Source organism: Pinus tabuliformis, chromosome 4_2 (genome assembly GCF_031772625.1).
Source record: "Pinus tabuliformis cultivar Carrire ecotype Pingquan chromosome 4_2, CPIR1, whole genome shotgun sequence".
Taxonomy (NCBI): Eukaryota; Viridiplantae; Streptophyta; class Pinopsida; order Pinales; family Pinaceae; genus Pinus; species Pinus tabuliformis.
Genome location: NC_142304.1, coordinates 181,633,628 through 181,655,047, shown reverse-complemented (window position 1 = coordinate 181,655,047; position 21,420 = coordinate 181,633,628). Strand labels below are relative to the sequence as shown.

At 36.4% G+C, this 21,420-nt stretch overlaps 1 pseudogene; it reads left to right on the top strand.

Annotated features, from left to right (window-relative positions):
• Nucleotides 1-19,152, top strand: part of LOC149168758 (F-box/kelch-repeat protein At5g43190-like) — a 114,209-nt pseudogene extending 95,057 nt beyond the window's left edge.
• Nucleotides 19,153-21,420: the final 2,268 nt, after the last annotated feature.

Here is a 21,420-nt window from a genome sequence, read left to right as displayed (position 1 = left end):
AAGTGATAAGAATAAGACCAACATTCTAGAAGTCACAAACCAATTTAAATCCCCAGACACTTTGATAGTCCTCCCCGTTGTAGATTACAACATAGTTGATTACATGAAGAAGGTTTTTACGAACATTTTAGTGTTTGAATTAACAAATATCACAAGCCAGTGAGACATCCTCTTACGTGCACATGTGCAATCCATCGTAAGTAATGATACTTCTTCAAACAAGGGATCTGGTATGTATTCTGGTTCCCTCGAATCTGTACTTAAAACTTTAACAATGGATGCAAATACACTCTACTCCCCTTTTCTGCTAACTTTAAATATTTAATTTCAATGTACACAATTTCTTGGTTGATTCTAGTGCATCGGTGAACGTAATGTCATTATCTATCACCAAGAAAATCAATGCAAAATGGGACAAAACATATGCACAGAATATTCAGTTGGACAAAACTAACGTCCATGAAATTGGTGAACTCAGTTATGTGATCATCCATTTATCATCTGATGATCGAGTCCACCAATGTATCAGCATAGTGATTGTGGACATTCCAGAAGCATATGGAGTGTTGTTGAGCAGATGCTGGTCTAGAAAGATACACTGATACTTTTCTATGGAATGGTCACATTTATGGCTTCTGTATAAGGGTAAAAATAATTAGATCTGAGTGAATTCAAAAAGATACATGAAATATATTGTCACTCCCTTGAATGGACAGAATGAACTGGTGGCTTTCACAAAACTTATTTTCGACAATTGCTACTTGAAAACCCAACTAGTGTAGTTCCCAGTCCTTGTACATATGATATGTGTACTTTGTACTTTGATGGTTCAAAAACATAGGAGGGCTCTGGAGCTAGTTTCATTTTAATAGACTTGCTACAAAGAAGGCATTTAATATATAGCCGCTTGGAATTTGCGTGCACGAACAACATTGTAGAATATGAAGTACTCAAATTGGGCTTACAGCGAGCCATTAACCTCAACATTGCCATCATTAAAGTAGTAGGTGACTCAAAAATTGTGGTGCAATAGGTACGCAATACCATACATTATGCGTCACCTCATATTAGAAGCTATCAACAAGAGCTATGGTGTATGATTTCACATTTCCAAACTTTTAATATAATTTTTGTTCGAAGAATGTGTAACGCAACTATGGATGCATTAGAAAATGCCATTGCTAGGTTGTCACCGTTGAGGGACAATTTTCTGATTGAAATTATTTATAAGCCATAATTCCCTGATAATATCACTAATTTATATGTTTTTAATGATGAACAACAAATACTGTGCTTCATGGAAAATGCTGATTTGTTCAAAGATGCAATGATCAATGAGGAATAACAAAAAAAAGCATTGCAAGATGTAGCTAGTGCAAGTAAAGGAAATCTCATCCCAAAGGGTGTGGTATCATTGGAAAAATTGTATAAATTGTAGAATTGCTTCTGGGGACCTGTTAATGCTAAAACCCACATTTACATGCTATCGCATGAGCATATTAACTTGGGAACAAAAAATATCTGAAGTAAATCAATATTTGTACTTGTTATACACTACAAGAGTGGAAAGCCTTTATCCGCTTATTCAAATAGTACTGAGATGTGTTCATGTGGATGTATGATGAGCTTAAAACATATGACACATGAATCATCCAGCATGTGATACCAATAAAAGAAGGGGCCAAGCAATTTCAACAAAAGTTGAGAAAATTACATCCAACACTTGAGCCTCTTATTTAGAAAGAGTTAAGGAAACTATTGGATACCCGAATCATATACAAAGTGTGACAATTAACTTGGGTGTCAAATGTGGTTCCAGTAAGAAAGAAGTCTAGGGGAATCTGCTTATGTGTCGATTTTCAAACTCTCAATCGCACCTCGGACAAGGACAACTACCCTGTGCCATCCATGGAACAAATACTATAAACAGTATCAGGGCCATAAATGTTTTCTTTGCTAGATGGTTACTCAGGATACAACCAGGTTCTAGTTTTAGAGCCTGGCAGACTTAAGACCACCTTTTGCATGAAGTGGGGCACATTCGCATTCAGGCGAATTCTATTTGGAATAATCAATGCTGGTGCAACATTTAAATGTTCTATGAACATCACCTTTGGTGGGCTAATTGAATGGAGCGTAGTTGTCTATTTTCATGACTTAACATTATTTTCCAAATAGAGGTCAGCCCATATACGCCACTTAAAGAAAAAATTCAAACGATGTCACAAGTACAATATATCTTTAAATCCCAAGAAAATTATCTTCGCAGTGTCCGAGGGTAATCTCTTGGGCCATTTTATTGCCAAAAGTGGGACTAAGGTAGACTCAGAAAGGGTAAAATAAATCATGCATATTCCCTCCCTAGTGACAAAAAGGCCATGCAGTCCTTCTTGGGGAAAATCAATTTCCTCCATAAGTTCATCTCTGACTACGCTCAGATTGTTAATCCAATACATGATATGGTGAAGAAGGATGCAATTTATAAATGGATAAAAGGGAAAATGATGTGTTTACCCATATTAAATAGGTTATCGTAAAAGCACTCTTGTACAACCCAGACATCAATAAATATATTTTTCTCTACACCTTTGCTTCTGACACTTCTCTCGCCATTGTACTCACCCAAAAGGGTGATTTGTACAACAAGCAACCTATCTCTTTCATGAACGCAAGTTTGCAGGGATCCGAACTCAACTACCCCATCATGGATAAACAAGATTATGCAATATAAAATGCAGTAAAGCACTTTTGGCCCTATCTATTAGAAAATCATTGCATTATCTTTGTTCTGCACCCAACAGTCAGATCAATAGAAAATCTTAGGGGTGAATCTTAGCCCAAGGGTGAAATTTAAGGGGTTTTATATTTGGATGGGTGAATTTTTTATATTACACCAATTTTGTATAGTTAGCCCAAAATTTATTTAAAAAATAAATAATTATTATATTTTAGCCATAAAAAAATAAGGCAGATAAATAGTCCAAAGGGTTGATTCACCTGGTTTGGAGGTTGGATTTGCTTGAAATCGCCCCGATTTCCTAGTTTGGAGGTTGGATTTGGTTGCAATTGTGTCGATTTCCTAGTTTGTTGGTCATATTTGGTTGCAATCGCCCTCTATCATTCTAGGAAATCAAGGGTAGGGTTGAATTCAGGGGATTCACCTATGTAAATTAGACAGTCTCCATTGTTGAGTTGTGGGAGTTTAAGTTGTGTGTATGTAAATTCTACAACGCGGTTGTGTGAAGTCTATAGTGTGGGTGTTTCATTTTTCTAATTCGCTCTTTTTCGAGGCAAGGTGGTTACTACTACTGGCAAGGTATTTTTGAGCCCTTGTACTGTGTTAATTTTTTGTGTGGAAAATCCTTCATTTTGTTCATCAAAAGGGCTAGATGAATTTTTTGGTTGGTTCTCAGGGTTTGAGTCATGCTCTGGATCAAAGAGCCCCTTCATGAAAGCAGGATGAGATCTAGGAGAGGGCCATTTAATCAGGACCTAGATAAACCGTTACCTAGGATGAGACTTTGGGTTTTGCGAAAAGGATCACTTGCACCCTATCTTACATTGAATTTCTTACTTTTATATCCATTAGGTGAAGTCCATATTTTGGTTCACTTTCTATTTTTCTTTCTGGTTTATATGATGGAGAATATTCTTCCTTAATTCCATAGCAAGGTAGAGGAAGGAGATATTGGGTGACCTCCCTTATTTAAGCACATCTCCAATAGGATACTGTGAAGCACCACTTATTAGAACTGATCTATTTCACATTTCCTATGGGAACACCTTTTTTTTGTGCTTTCAGGTTTTACCATAGCCATTGGTAGATCTATTTGGTATTTGTCTTCTAGTGATTATTTTTTCATCTTTGATATGTTTCGCTGCATGCACAAATATTTTTTAGAAATCTTAGATGTGTACATTTTCGTAAAGTTTTATTTGTTTGTGTATAGCAGGCATTGTGGCAAGGAGGAAATCATATGTTGGGATGCTTTTGGAGGTATGTTCTACAAAAATATTATTGGGATGGTTTCCATTATCGGTGATCACTTCCTGTCAATTTCACTACCTTTTGCAAAGTCTTGTTACTCTTAAAATCAGAGTTGCAGTTTGAATGGAATTACAGTACCCTAGAATTGATTTGATTTTAAGAATGGGAGAATTGTTTTGTGCATCTTAGAGCATCTTGACATGTAATTTTATATAAATCTATGATTAGGATATATTTAGTAGTTGCGATGTTCGTATTGTTTATTAAAGCCTAGTTTTTTTTTTTTGCAATAAGCTATCATGGGAATGTAAGTGAGCAAATGTGAAACAAGTGATTATCATGACCTTGAGAAATTTGGTGGTTTACTCATTTTGAGATGGTGTATAGATTCATGAGAAAATCATCCAAGAAGATTGTTTCCACATTGACTTGCCTAGTATTTGAGTGTCCATAGGAATTCAATGAGCTTCTTTACAACCAATACATATCTCCAAATTATGGAGTTACAGTTTCAAAGATGAAGCATTTATTGTAATGAAAATCATTGGCAATTATATGAGAGGGGATAGCTATGATAAATTGATTCATTATAAAACTATAAGCCTTGATAGTTTATGAAATTGTCTATAGAATAATAATTTTGGCCCCTTGTATGCAATGGATTTAAAAAATATATTCTATGTATATAACGAGGGTACTTATTTGATGTAAGACATTATAATTCACAAACAAAATTGAAATAAAAATATGGGGACGGAAGTGGGAATGTTGTGTATTGTGGTATAATTTCAGTGTCATCTAATCAAAAGCTACTGTAAATGTACTTGAAATCAATCATTTTATTTTTCACCAGTGGGAGTCCCACATGTAATTTCTTTGAGTCCATGCGTTGAATATGGGTATTGTTGAATTTCTAACAAGCTATATGGTCATATTTTTTAATATGTTTAGTCTCACATTGTCTACAAAATCTTCTTTCAAAATCTAGATGAAAGCAATATTTTCATGATTTTTTTTTTAGAATACAAACATAAATCAGTTGCAGTGGGACATTTTGAGGATGGGAAATTCCCAATTTGACCAAACAACATGGTAACTAACTAGTCAACAAGAATACTATGAAATATATATTAAGATAATTATTGAAATTGAATAAAAATGCATGGTTTACTGACCAAGAGAATAAAAAATGGCATTTGATAATCCATCAATGGTTGTGTACAGATGCACAGTATTATAGACTTGGATATAATTGTAAAAATTATTATCTCGATTCTTCAAACAAGGATAATTATGAATTGATAATCTTGGGAAACGACCTTGAAATTATGACTTGCGAAGTTTTTAAGGGAACAAGAGGATTTTTTGTTTCTTTTTAGATTGGTTCTTGTCGTGAAGGAGTAGAGCGAAATACAGGGACTGCATGCAACTGATATTCCATATCATTTGTGGGAGAATATCTTAGCTATATTGTTGATTTCAAACATGTTTAGGATGTTGAGAGTTTGCACAACCTGGAATCCAATGGTGTGTAGTCGGATTCATTTATGATGGCCTACAATAGGCTACCCCCGCAAGACCTTTTATTCATTCTGTTTGCAGAAAATTGTAATAGAAATGTTGTTGCTGCCTATAATCCTACAGATGACAAGTGGGTTGTTATTCCCATGTCCTACATGTTATATTCATGCCCTTGTTCTATAACATGTTCAAGGCTTCGTAAGCCTATAGTATTAGGTGGGGGTCTGTTGGTAGCAGAGAACAGAAAGGGGTCCCTTGTTGTCTATAATTTATTCACCAAAACCCATAGGATTTTTCCTCCCATGTTACCTATGAAGTCTCCCTATGTGGTAGCAATGGTGGTGTATCTAGAGAGAGACAATGAGTATCAAATTTTGGTTAAAAGTATTGTTGATGGGATTTCTTCATAAGTGTATGATTCTAGGAGTGATTCATGGAACATTTGTGGTAGTTTTGAAGGGAGTTTTTCCATGTTGGGGAATGTTGCTCATTTAGATGGATTTTTGTTCTACCTCACCCATCGTCCTGATCACTTGTTGGCCTTTGATGTTGATGTTGGAACTTGTGATTTGGTTGAGGTTATCATGCCCCCTATGGTTTGCCCGCATATACTGGAGCACGAGGGGTCCTTGATTCTTGTTGGGGGTATCAAGGAGCTTGGAGTTTTGAAGAAGATTAGTATATGGGAGCTCAATGAGTCTGTCAAGTAATGGCAGAAAGTGTGCAGTATGCTTGATCATCTCTTCAGTAAATTCAGTCATGGTAATCATAATCACTTTTTCAATGTTGGTCTTCGAGGCAAGATTTTCTTTTACAGAAACTACTCTCTTGTAATTTTCATGTATGATCTTTTGGAGAATAGATGGTGTGGATTGCCAAATTGTCCTCTTTACAATCACTTGTGTAACCAAGCTAGTTTTTCCTTGCAATGGAGACTCGCCTTAACGTGATGGTATAATGCAAGTATCTTAGTTAACATATTCCCGATAATGCAATCGTGTAAATTAGAATCAAAATGTGGGTTTTCTTACCTTCATTTGGGTCTCTTTGTAATTATGTGACAAATATAGGTAATGCTACTCATTTAGTAATTGGCGCATGTAGGAAATTTCTCCATGGATGGGCTTGACTTTATACTTGAGTTTTCCCTATCAAACCTTTCATATCTACGAAAATAGTGAAAGAGTTAAACTCAACTAGTCTTGCCAACAAGAATCACAAAATTTTATTGATAAGCATTGCAGGTGGGATGGGGAAGCCATCAACACTTCCTATTTGTAACAGCTGTATGAAACAGTGCACTGAATCACCTTAAAACAAATAGATGTAATAAACCAAATTAGTGACAACAAGAAGAAAGAAAAACGTCTTCTCTCACTGCTTGGAATTATACAACCATTGCTAAAGAACATGGAGGATGGGGCCTTAAAAATATAACATGGCTAGCAAAAACTTTAGTCACAAATTGAATCTAGAAGCTTTAGGCCAGTCTAAAGCATGCAATTCTTGGTGTTGGGATTTTAATTTATTTGAGGGTGATAAAATTTGGTATTTGGCTAGGAAGTGACCTTAAAATAAGAGGATTAATATTATTAATTATTTCAAATGAATATTGTAAATATAACAAAATAAATTATGAAGGAGCATTTCTTAGGACTGTAGGAATTTCTTTTACTTTCATAGTAGAAAACATTCAGCAATGTGATGTAGCTAGGCAAGAATTCCCTTGGATTTATGTTCTCTAGAGTTTGAGTTCTCCTAGAAACCTCTAGTCTGCACAATAAACAATGCAAGAACAATTTTTACACAAATTTTGATAATGATAAAAAATTATACTCAGTAAAGCTAAGTGTTGGTGTTATATTTTCTATGCTTATGCACATAATTCAGTGGTCTATAGAAGACCCTTCCATCAATTTGGTTGACTTTTCTCAGTTCTCTGAATATTATGTATCTTGCTAAAGGAAGACCTTTTCCATAGTTTGGTTGACATTACTCAAAACTTCTTTGTATATTGTTGTAGGAAGATATATTTGCACTGAATATCAATTTGACTGTGGAAGTAGTTGGAGTGCCATGACTCATAACTTTGTGAGAGAGGATGTGGTGAGGAGTCTAGTCATGGTATGGTCAAGGATGTTCGAATCAAGTTGAGGGAATGGATAAGAAGAAAAAGTATCACAATTATTCTATTGGATGAATATTAGGTGGTGTTTGGACAAGAGTTCATGCAAACAAAGAATTTAGTTCCCATTCTGTACTTAAATAGAATGTGGGTGCAAAATTTGAATCCTAACCATGGCACATGGCAACCTTATTTCAGATGTGAACACAAAAGATTGTTATGGTTTAAGAAATTTCATATTCATGGTATGTTACACAACATTTTGTCACTGTCCCTATACTCCCTATTCCTTGATCCTGGAGGACCTCTATAGTGAACCCCACATGCTTTTCCTTCATGAAGAAACTCCCATTATGTCCCTCGTCATGAGCATATCATTTCCCTTTTGCACCATTTTCCCTGAAACTTCTGTTTTGCCCAGTTTACAAGACCGATGCTAATGACCTTTGTCTTCCCCACGCCGAAGTGCAGAGATTAGCACTACTCCTCGCGCTGACTGAAGTGACTGAGCTTTGTTCCAGTCACACCGGTCCTATTATGGAAAGTTTTTTAAATTAGAGCTAAAGCTTCCAGATCTAGAAGCTCCGGAATGGAAGTATGGTAAATGGTTTGGCCAGATGGGGTCGAGGATGATAGTTTGGGCTCCTTTCCCCTATAAGGATGGAACTACCTCAAGGGATAAGTCCTTCTCCCATGACAAGAGGATCCATATCCCATCCATATTTCCTATATAAACCTCCATTCTTCCCACGCACAAGCTAGTTACAGTTTTTGGCTGAGTGTGAGTATACTATTTTGGATTAGACAAGCAAGCTATTACTAGTTGTAGCCATCTAGTTGTGTGAGGGAGAAGTGTGTTTGATTTGGAGTGAAGCCTAAAGGGAAGAGCCTTTAAACTATTGTTGTTTGAAGCCATCATGGAATGCTAGTAGAAGGGTGTGGGAACCTGGTCTTGTCAGAGGAAGATTGCAGCGTCAAGACGAATGGTTGTAATCTCTCTTTGATATTAATATATGCAACTATCGATTCATTTCCTACATGTTTTGTAATATTACATATCCATGTCTTAATGTTTCTTGACTTTTTAAGTAGGTTGAATTGCAATTTGTCTATTATTATGTTCATGTGCTGTTGTTGTTTACTTGTTTTAGGAGCTTGAAGAAGGAAGAGAGAGATTGCTGGAGCAAGTAAGTGAGGACATCATCAAGCAGGATAAGCGATCAAGAGGTAGGCCCTCTTGATTGATTCTAACCTAAGGAAATCTTCCATAGAATGTATCTGATGCAGCCCAGGCCGTTCCCAGGCCGCTTCCAACAGGATCCTCCAATCACCATGCATATAAAAGTTTGTTCATGGCGTTGTAATCTCATGCTTTCTAAACCATGCTTGTTTAACACATAATGCGTTTGTTGGACACACGGTGCGCTTCATGACTTCTTAAAAGAATTCTTGAACTGGCAGTTCACACAACATGAGAAAGATATATATACTACCTTATATATACCCTCAGCATCATATATTCCCGAGGAATGTTCTTTACCTCGACGATGGTTATAGGCTGGATTTTATCCCGGACAAGGTTCTGGTTTAATGCTGATGTCAATATATATCTCCGCCCCTCAATACAGTTCCACCGATGAATAAACAACTCGGACAACCACGGTTGTAATTAGAGCGCATGCACAACACAGCCTCGGCAATCAAACATACATACCTCTGCTCCCTCCAATCGACGCAGATACAACTCGCCGATGGCTCAAATACTTGCAATCTCTTTACAAATACTCTGCAATTCAACTGCTTCTTTAACAATAGTCGATCAGTCTTCTATGGATTCGACGGATACTCCGTTCCTGCATCCTTAACTCATAATTCCTCTACGCTGATGGCAACAAACAAATGTCGATGTCGTTTTAATCACTGGTAAACTCAAGGCTCACTCTGAATTATACGCTAGCTATACGCTGGCTCCCTCCAATGATTCCCACGCCTCAATCTTATTATGCAACCGAACACTTACGCCCATTCGCAGGCTGCCTCGTCGATAGTCATGGACCGGGCGTTACCATATAGAAAGGCGCGGCTCTTCAAGGAGTAACAACTATACACATCCGCCTTTTATTCTGTCCTGGTGTATATATATATGGATAAGCCTGAATCATAATAATAACACTGAGCGCCTCACTACCAAGAAAGAAATCGCATTATTCAACACCCCCATTTTATTATGCGTGGGAAAACGATATCCACAGTTCAGTTAAAACAAAGGATTGTCATCTGATTTTAATGAACTCAAATTAGAATGCACAGTCAAATAAGCGGAGAAATAAAAAGACCATTCACGCCTTCCAATCCACAGTTAAATCAACCATTGGATACATGCATAGTATCATATCTCAGAATTCATTAACGCAAACAAGTTCATCCATAACTGAATTCAACATACTCATATTTACATAAAACAAGCATACACAACAGTTATATTCATGGCCAGATATGCAAATCCATGGCCCTTTTACAAACTGCCCGAAGGCTCCCAAGGAGAACCCTTGCTCACTCCACACACTCTCTCCTCACACTTCCTCCATGCCTTTGAGGCTCCCTAATTTATTAAACTTAGCATGATAAAAAATCCTAAAATCACTCAACTAAAAGCTCATGCAATGCATACATATGGCAAAAGCATCTTTTCAGCTTTATTCCATCTTTTTTTCTGTTCTAGAATAGAAAAGCTATCCTTATCACTTAAAGGTCCACATCCACTCCTTTATGCCTAAAAGCTCTCCTAGTTTTATTTATTTATTTTGAGAATATCTAAGTAACTTGGAATTTAGGAAACTAATGCATGACCCCTATGTCTATTATTTACAATAATTTCCTTTTGGGTTGATGCTCCCGCATCAGTATTTGTTGTGGCTAGACCCATTATCGGGTTAGAGGAATTCGTTCGTGTCTACACTTATAATTTTACTTCACCACATGGTATACTATGAAGGGTAAGGGTTAGTTTGTTCTATTCTATATTCTAAAAATGAAGTGTGATTGTTGTGTTGATGTATCATATGTTTATAATTAGTTAGTAATTGTTTTCCCACATCATCTACCACATTTACTTCCCCAAATTGTTGAGAAATCTTAAGCTACTAATGCGAAAAGTGAACACTGAGAGGATTTAATAGGATCTTAATCCACTTATAATAGAGTTCATAAGAATTTTCTTATAGCAACACAATTAGAAGCATACAAGAGCACTTTAGTTTTTAAACAATTATCCCAACTCATAATTCTATAGGAAAAAAATCATTGCCACTTATTTTTACTATCAAAATGAAAGAGAACAACTTCATTGAATATAATTTCAGAGAATAACATATTAGAGTGTGTCTCCAACTCATACTTATATAAAACAAATAAAACTATCACCTATTTTGCACCAGAAAATATTCAACTTTTTCAGCTCAATTCAAGTGGTGGAAGAGCACAATTCTGGTTGTGGAAGAGCACAGGACGTTTTCAAGGTGAGGTGATTACTACTAATGGCAAGATATTTTTGAGCCCTTTTAATGGGTTAATTTTTTGTGGAAAATCCTTCATTTTGTTCATCAAAAGGGTTGGGAGAATTGTCTGGTTGGTTCTCAAGGTTGTAGTGATGTTCTAGATCGAATAATAAGAATTTTCCAATCAATGAACATCTATGAATGTGTTTTCCTTGCTAATATTTCCTAGAAAGGATAAACTTTCCCGGTCCCTGCCTAAAGGACCTTAAGAAATATGACCTCCCCAATCTTGGCACCAATGTGATTATCTATAATGTCACTTTCCTTGTGATTTCATTAATCCAATCAATCCTTAATACCAATCCAACATGGTCCTTATGAATGAATTTAAGAATTCCTTAATCTTACCTACACTACTGTGCTTATTTAGGCAAAAAATAGAATGGGCATATCGACTATCCTTATTCCTTTCTTACTAGAGACAAACAGAAAACAACAATAGTATTAATGTTCTGGTGTGAATGTGAACTATCCCTTCACGAAATAAAGATGAGATCTAGAAGAGGGCCATTCAGTCAGGACCTAGATAAACTGTTACCTAGGATGAGACTTTGGATTTTACAAAAAGGATCACCTGCACCCCGACTTACTTCAAATTTCTTACTTTCAGATCTGTTAGGTAAACTCCATATTCTGGTCTACTTTCTATTTTTCTTTCTGGTCTGTATAACAGAAAAGCTTCTTCCTTAATTCCATAGGGAGGTAGAGGAAGGAGATACTGGGTGACCTACTTGTTTAAGAACAACTCTAATAGGATACTGTGAAGCACCACTTATTAGAACTAAACTATTTCACTTTTCCTGCGGGAACACATTTTTTTTTTGCTTCCAGGTTTTCCCATAGCCATTAGTAGAGTTATTTGATATTTTTATTCTAGTGATTATTTTTTCATCTTTGATATGTTCGGATGCATGTGAAATATCTTTAAGAAATCCTAGATGTGTAAATTTTCATAAAGTCTTATTTGTTTGTGTCTAGTAGGCATTGTGGCAAGGAGGGCATCAGATGTTGGGAGGTTTTTGGAGGTATGTTCTCCAAAAATATTATTGGTATGGTTTCCATTATCACTTCCTGCCAATTGCACTACCTTTTGCAGAGTCTTGTTACTCTTAAAATGGGAGTTACATTTTGAATGGAATTGCAGTACCTTAGAATTACTTTTCTTTTCAGATTGGGATAATCATTTTGTGCACTTTATAAAAACTTGACATGTGATTGTATATAAATATTTGATTAGGACACATATCTCCACATTCTGGAGCTACAGTTTCAGAGATGAAGCATTTCTTGTAATGGAAATCATTGGCAATTATATGAGAGGGGATAGCTATGTCAAATAAATTCATTATAAAACTATAAGTCTTTATAGTTTCTCAAAATGTTTGTAGAATAATAAGTTTTGCCTCTTGTATGCAAGGGTTTTTTTAAAAATATCTTCTATATTAACTTTTCATTATATGCATTATTGTCAATGTCAATGTCATGTATGAATACCACATGTATAGCGTTTGAGTCTTTGTGCTGAATATGGGTATTGTTGAATCTCCAACAAGCTATATGGTCATATTTTTGAATTGTAGGTTTTAACCCTGTATAGAAATTACCTGCATATGAATTCTAAAACACAGAAAATAAACAATGTGAGAGCATAACACATAAAACACATATACACAAAGATTTTCCCCTGGATCCCAAAACTGGGACTACTAGCTTGATTTTTCATTATATTCCTTTCAATGTTACAATACATATTTATACATTCCGAAGCATCCAATACCATGGACCAAAAAACCATTGCGTCCAAAACCATGGACCGAAAACGATCGCATCCAAAACCATGTGCGAAAATCATGCACAAAACCATAGGTAGGTCCACCCAACCTAACATAGGGTCCAAAACCAAAATTTTTCGGGGCGCTGCCCCGGACCCCATAGAGTGGGTTTACCTACACCCCTCAAACACCTTGTGACTCCTCCCACTACAAAGTCGGTGCAACGAAAGGGGGGATCTGCCCCACTTCTAACCCCCCAGTTAACTACGTGGGCTAGTCATGGAAAGAATATAACACAACCCAACATTCTCCCACTTGTTGTTTTATTTCCACAGGGGGCCACAAGAGAGATTAGTCATTTATCAAGCCCTGCAATGCCCATTGTTTCTCTACACCAAGAGAAATTCTCGGAGCTCACAAATTTTGTCAATGTATCTGCAGTATTCTTCAAAGTTTCCACCTTTACCAGCAACACCTTTTTGTCTTCTATCATATCCCTCACAAAGTGATACTGAACATCAATGTGCTTTATCTTTGAATGGTAAGCAGGGTTCTTTGCCAAGAAAATTGGACTTTGGCTGTCACAGTCTATCCTTATAGCTCCATGTACTAACCCCATTCTTGAGCATAATCTCTGCAACCAAACTACTTCCTTGCTTGCATGAGTGGCTGCCATGTACTCTGCCTTTGTAGTTGATAGTGCCACTACAGATTGTTTCTTACTCATCCAACTAACTGCACCTCCAAATAGGTTAAATACATACCCACTTGTAGATGTTCTCTGATCCAGATCTCCAGCCCAGTCCGCATCAACAAAGCCACAGATATCCAAAACTCTGTCCAATCTTGGTCTTCCTTGGTAGCACAAACTATAATCACAAGTGCCACGCAAATACCTGAAAACACGCTTCATTGCTATCCAATGCTCCTTCCTTGGTTTTGACATAAACCTGCTCAATACTCCCACTGCATGTGCAATGTCTGGTCTAGTACAAAACATCACATACATCAGGCTACTAATTGCACTTGCATATGGAACATGGGACATATCCTCTTCCTTTTCTTGTGTCTTGGGACACTGTTCAGCAGAGAACTTTACACCTACAGGAATACAAACCTTCATCGATTTACTATCCTGCCTATTTAACCTTTACAATATTGTCTCGACATACTTCTTTTGGTTTAACCAGAGCTTCCTCTTTGCCCGATCTATTTTAATTTCCAAGGCCAAAATATAGTCTGCAGCACCAAGATCTTTCATGTCGAATTTGGAGGACAATTGGGTCTTCAAATCCTGGATAATTTCTTTGTCATTTCCAACTAGCAACATATTATCCACATACAAGACCAGATAAATAACATGATCACCAATTAATTTAAAATACACACAATGATCTTCTTTTCTTCTGCGAAGCCAAGTCCCTGTATAAATGTATCAAATTTCTGATACCACATCCTCAGTGACTGTTTTGACCCATACAAAGACTTCTTTAACTTGCATACTAGTTCTTTCTTACCCTTCACCGCAAAGCCTTCAAGTTGCTTCATGTAGATCTCCTCCTCCAGATCCCTATGAAGAAATGTTGTCTTCACATCCATCTGTTCTACCTCAAAATCAAAAGCAACAGGAACAGATAAAAGTAATCTAATAGAAGCTACCTTGGAAACAAGAGAAAAAATATCACCAAAACCAATTCCTGGCACCTGGGAATAACCTTTTGCTACCAACCAAGCTTTGTATTTCTCCACCTTTCCTTTTGCATTTGTCTTCTTCTTGAACACCCATTTGCTGCCAATGGGTTTCCTTCCAGCCGACAACTCCACCAGATCCCAAGCCTCATTTTTGTGCAAAGATGCCATTTCATCAACCATGGCCTCTTTCTAGAGTTTTCCATCCTTTGAATCTAATGCTTCCTTCATAGTTCTGGGATCATCATCAGTAATAGATAAAGAAAAATTTGAATAGAAAGCAGATGGACTATACCTTTCTGGCTGCCTTCTTTCTTGAACTGATCTTCTCATACCCGGAGTTTGTGGCTTTTAATCTTTTGATTCCTCCTCTATTGTAGAGTTTGATTCTTCCTCATTTAGCTCAAACTCTATCTTCTTAGGTTCCTTTGGTTGGACTTCATGTTTAATAACATATTTCACCTCTTTGAACACCACATCTCATATGTACACAACCTTCCTTATTACTGGGTTCCAAAGCTTATAACCCTTTAAACCACCCTTATACCCAATAAAGATGCACTTTTCAGATTTACTATACAACTTGGTTCGTTTCTCCTTTGGAACATGTACATATGCATCACATCCAAATACCCTCAGATGTGAAAGAGAGGGTTTCTTACCAGTCCATACCTCTTGTGGAGTCTTATCCTCCAATGTTGATGAAGGTGATCTGTTGACCAGGTAACATGCTATCTCCACTACCTCTACCCATAATTCTTGTCCTAACCTGACACCAAGGAGCATGCTTCTTGCCCTTTCCATCAACGTCTTATTCATTCTTTCTGTAACTCCATTTTGCTGAGGTGTATATGGAGTAGTCTTCTATCGTGCTATACCACACTTATTACAGAATTATTCAAATTCCTTACTGCAAAACTCTCCACCATTATCTGTCCTCAACACCTTTATCTTCTTCTCTGTTTGGTTTTCCACCAGAGCCTTAAATTCTTTAAACCTGTCAAAGACTTCATATTTCTTCTTAAGGAAATATATCCATGTATTCCTTGAGAAGTCATCTATAAATGATACATAGTACATAGACTTACCCAGTGATGGAACCTTCACAAGTCCAAACACATCACTGTGCACAAGTTCTAATATATGTTTCACCCTCTTACCACCAGAGGGGAAACTCACCCGATTCTACTTCCCATATACACAATTTTCACAGAAATAAAAATCCAGAGAGCTATTACTCATACCTTCTACCATACCTTTACCATGAAGTATTCGAAGGCCCTTCTCTCCAATATGTCCAAGCCTTTGATGCCACATCATGGTCTTCTCTCCAGAGACCACTAGATTTTCTGCTCCAATTTTAGGAACCACGGAACTGTTTCACCCATCAACAACAGTGCTACTTTGCAGCTTGTACAGAGTTCCAATTCGAACTCCCCTCATCAATACCAGTGCTCCCTGAACCATCTTGCAGGTATCCTTCTTGAACATTGTTTTTACACCTGCATCATCCAGTTTGCTTACAAAAATCAAATTTCTTGCCAATGCAGGAATATGTAGAACACCCGAAAGTGTTCTAACCCTTCCACCTTGCAACTTCAACTTTAATTTTTCGTGACCAACGATTCTAGCCTTCCTATCATCCGCTAAGAAGACATCACCACCATTGTATTTCTCATACTCGCAGAACCACTCTCTATGGGGAGTGAAGTGAAAGGATGCACCTGAGTCAATCAACCATGCCTCATGATCTACATGTGTACTTGAAGAAGCCAAGTACACATCCCCACCTTCATTTGAGGTGGTTTTCGGCTCTGTAGAAGGAGCATCATTAGATCCCTTTCCTTTGTTAGGAGCTTTAGATTTATAGTCCCTTTCGTAGTGCCCTTCCTTTCCGCATTTCCAGCACACCACCTTTACAGGTTTTCCTAGAGATTTAGATCTCCCTCTAGATTTAGATCTCCCACTCAATGACTTATTTTTTTTTCTATTCTGGGACCGTCCTTGTATAGACAAGGCATCACCATTCTAGCTCTCCATATTTTTCTTTCTCATCTCCTCCACCAGCAAGGATGAGACTATTTCATCAAACTGCAAGGCAGTTGCATTGCTACCTATTGTAATAACTAGAATATCCCACGAATCTGGTAGAGAACATAAAAAACTAATAGACTTATCTTCATCTAAAATTTTGATATCAACAAACGATAGCTGAATTACCATAGTATTAAACGCATTCAGATGCTCTATCATCAAGTCTCCATCTTTCATCCTCAGGTTATACAGCTTTTTCCGTAGGAACAGTTTATTTGCCAAAGACTTAGATTGGTACAAATCCCTAACTTTTCTCACAAAGCCTTCGCCGTAGCTTCCCCTGATACATTCAACAATACTGAATCTGAGACACACAATCATATTGTGCTATTTACCTTTCGATCCAACTTCTTCCATTCTTCATCAGACACTCTCGTTGGTTTAGCACCTGGATTTACCATGATCCATTGTTTATCCACCAACAGATTCTACATCTTGAGTTTCAACAACTCAAAAATATGACCATTAAATTTCTTGATCTCTATCTTTCCACTGCTCACCATCTTCTTTCACCACCATAATCAATCTCGTAGATCTCCCACTGAACAGGGTCTACCACAGGCCCGAGCAAAACCCCTTAGCAACAAAGGCATCCCCTTGAAGCCAAAACAACTCTGATACCAAATGTAGGTTTTAACCTCGTACAGAAATTACCTACATACGAATTCTAAAACACAGAAAATAAATAATGCGAGAGCATAACACAGAAAACACGTATACACAGAGATTTCCCGTGGATCCCAAAACCGGGACTACCAGCTTGATTTTCATTATGTTCCTTTCAATGTTACAATACATCTTTATACATGCCGAAGCATCCAATACCATGGACTGTGTTGGGACTCATAAATGTCATATTTTCATCCACCTTTTTCTTCACTATTCCTTACATTTTATCATCCCATTAACCTTTTATCATATCATTTTCATACATACATTCGGGTTTCACCTTCTTATTTTCCATTTTATTCATTTTTGTATTATAAGTGAATTTATGATTAATTATTAGAAAATGTACATATTTTTATATATATCTCAAGAATATGTGAGTTTTGTGATGTGTAGGATTAATATCTCCTCCACCATATCAAGGAGATAATTATGCAAGCCTTTTCCTAAGGAGAAAATCATGGAGGCATATCTTATCCAATTCCTAAGGAGAAAATCATGGAGTATTTGGTTGGCATATATTATCCAAGATACGTGAGAGATTTGTGGGATCATGTTTGAGATATTTGTGGGATCATATCTTGTAATAATGGGAAACTAGTTAAGAGTGCTTGAGAGAATATTGGATATGTAATTATGGGAAGGTTATCTTCCTCATGTATATAAGAGAGTGCTCTCTCTTCATTGGGAGGATGAATAATGACTAATGGAAAGGAATTCTTAGTTTCTCATCTTTTATTGTTATGCTTCCATGATTTGTAATTTAGTTCTTCTAATATAATTTGACATAGTTTTATTGTTGTGAGCTCACATATGTTGTTTGTCATTCAATTCTTCACATGTTTTATTGCTTTTCCTTTATGCAATTTCCTGCTTTCATAGTTAATGTTTCAATGCTTTTCTAGATTAATTTGATTTCAGTAATTTAGATTAGATTAGATTAGTTCCACTTCAGTCCTGCATATATAGTGCATGTGTCTCGTAAGTCTACGGACCTTGGATTGACAAATTAAATAGTTGGGTAAGTACTACAACAGAGTTAAATGAACAATTTTCACCCAACAGACTAAAAAACCATTGCATCCAAAACCATGGACCGAAAACCATCGTGTCCAAAACCATGTGCGAAAATCATGCAAAAACCATAGGTAGGTCCGCCCAACCTAACATAGGGTCCAAAACCAAAATTTTCCGGGCCGCTGCCCCGGACCCCATAGAGTGGGGTTCCCTTCACCCCTCAAACCCCCTATGACTCCCCCCACTACACAATCGGCACAATGAAAGGGGGGCTCTTCCCCCCTTCTAACCCCCTAGTTAACTATGTGGGCTAGTCGTGGAAAGAATATAACACAATCCAACATGAATATGCTTCGTCTCACATTGTCTACAAAATCTACTTTCAAAATCTATTGGAAAGCAATATTTTTGCGATTTCTTTTTTAGAAGATAAACATAAATCGGTTGCAGTAGGAAATTTAGAAGATAAACATAATTCCAGTGTGCAGTATGCCCGATCATCTCTTCAGTAAATTCAGTCATGGTAATATTAATCACTTTTTCACTATTGGTCTTTAGGGCAAGATTTTATTTTACAGAAACTACTCTCTAGTCATTTTCATGTATGATATTTTGGAGAATAGATGGTGTGGATTTCCACACTATCCTCTTTACAGTTGCTTGTGTAATCCAAGTTGGTTTTTCCTTGCATTGGAGCCTTGCCTTGACGCAATGGAATAATGCAATTATCTTAGTTAACCTATTCACGATAATGCAATCTCATAAATTGCATTCAAAATGTGGGCTTTGTTACCTTCATTTGTATCTATTTGTAATTATGTGACAAAGATAGGGAATGTTTCTCATTTAGATGGTTTTTTGTTGAGTGGCCCATGTAGAAGGACATTTGTCCATGGATAGGATTGACTTTATATTTTAGTTTTCCTTATTAGCCCTTTCATATCTACATAAATAGTCAAAGAGGAAAACTCAAATAGTCTTGCTGACAAGAATCACAAAATTTTATTGATAAGCATTGTAGGTGGGATGGGGAAGCCATCAACATTTCCTATTTGTAACAAACAAATTAGTTGGTGCAATTTCATTAGGATTTTCTCCTATCCCTTTGCTTCCAAGCTCATATAATATTCCCTAGCTATGTAATTGACTAACTAATGCTACTGTTTGATTCACGAATGAACTAAGATACAATCTGGAACATTTGGCTCTACAACCATAGTAGGATACTAAACAACTGGCATTGGAACATATGTTTCCACCCTTGTTACTAATGTTGTTGGGCATTATGCTATAGGTGTTTCTTACTTAGCTTATGGCACTATACTGACTTCTACATAATTTAAGTCAACTCCATCTTAGAATCACTCTTTTTGGGGTGAATTCAACCTTCTTTCCCATTCATTTCTTGGGGATTTTAGGCATGCCATGTCGCATTCCAGATTATCCAAATGTTTTGGTTGGTCCTGAATAAATCCATCTCTTCACAAAACTATTTGAAGGTGAAAGGATATAAGGAAGGGTCAAATAGGAAGATGGATATGTTCTTTCTGAACTATAACTTACTCTTTCAGGGAAAGAAATATGGGGTCCTAAAAAGGAAAAGTTTTTGAAGAAAGTAAAGTAAGTGTTGAGGAGAATAAATATAGTTTGTCATGCTCTTTGCAAGAGAAAAAAATGGTAGGCTACTTTATTTGAGGTTTCTCTGGTATGTTACATGATTTGAACCTCAAAAGATTGGATCAATAGCAACAACAAAAATATAAGCTAACCTACAACCGAAGGTTGAAAAGACCTTCCTGGAGAGTGGAAATATAATTCAAAATCCACTGTAAAAGAAAATAGTCTAAACAAAATCTATGTAAAAGAAAATCGTCTAGCCAGAAAAAAAAACGCATCAAAAAATGTATTGAGTGTATGTTCTTGATATTAAGGTATTGAGTGAGTGTATGTTCTTGATCACCACATCAGAAAAGGTACTGAGTGTATGTTCTTGATATTACCCAAGTCCGTTAGCCTAAAGCCTATGAGAACCCATTGTTAACTAACCCCTACCCTAGTCACCTTAGTGGATCCACTTCTAGCTCGTTTCTCTTTGCGATACGTCTAGATATGTTTTACTTGAGACTTCTGCATCGACTAAGGTGTATTTTATAATACTAAAGCTTGACTGCATGCAACGAAGGACATTGGCTATAATGCACAAGGATAATATGGATAATGCACAAGGAGAACAAGGAGAACATGGAGAAAATTTTGGATATAATAATATTAATAATGACATTGTAATAATATTGAAAATATTTATTATTTAAATATAAAAGGTGTCATCTAATGTAGCCAATATGGTAAAAGTGTTAGATCTAAGACTTTTGTGATCCATAATGTAGAAAATAGTCTTTCAGATTAATCACATTGTAAGGATTGGGTCGACGTTCCGAACCAACTAATGTGGTTCATCCTCAAGACAAGGTCAACGTTTCGAACCAACAAGGATTAATCCTGAGGATGAACCACATTAGTTGGTTCGAAACGTCGACCCAATCCTTAAAATATGATTAATTTGAAAGATTGGTTTCCATGTTAAAGTGATTAAAATTGATACACCCTATATTGATTATTTAAATATAAAAGGTGTCATCCAATCATTCATAAAATCTAGTGTTTAATGTAGTCAAGATGTTAAAAGTGATACACACAATTTAAACTAGGGTGGAAACAATGCAATGGGATTCCCATAACAATATATGTATTGATTATTTGAATATAAAATATATGTATTAATTATTTAAATATAGAAGATGCCATGTAATAGTACATTGAGTTAAATATGCTCATTAAAACAAGCACCAATACAATCCATTTCCATATTGTCAACTTGTGTGACATGGTTATGTCTAGTTAAACAAATCTTTGTCTTTCATATCTATAGAAATAGTCAAAGAGTCAAACTCAAATAGTCTTGCTAAAAAGAATCACAATTTTTTTTTT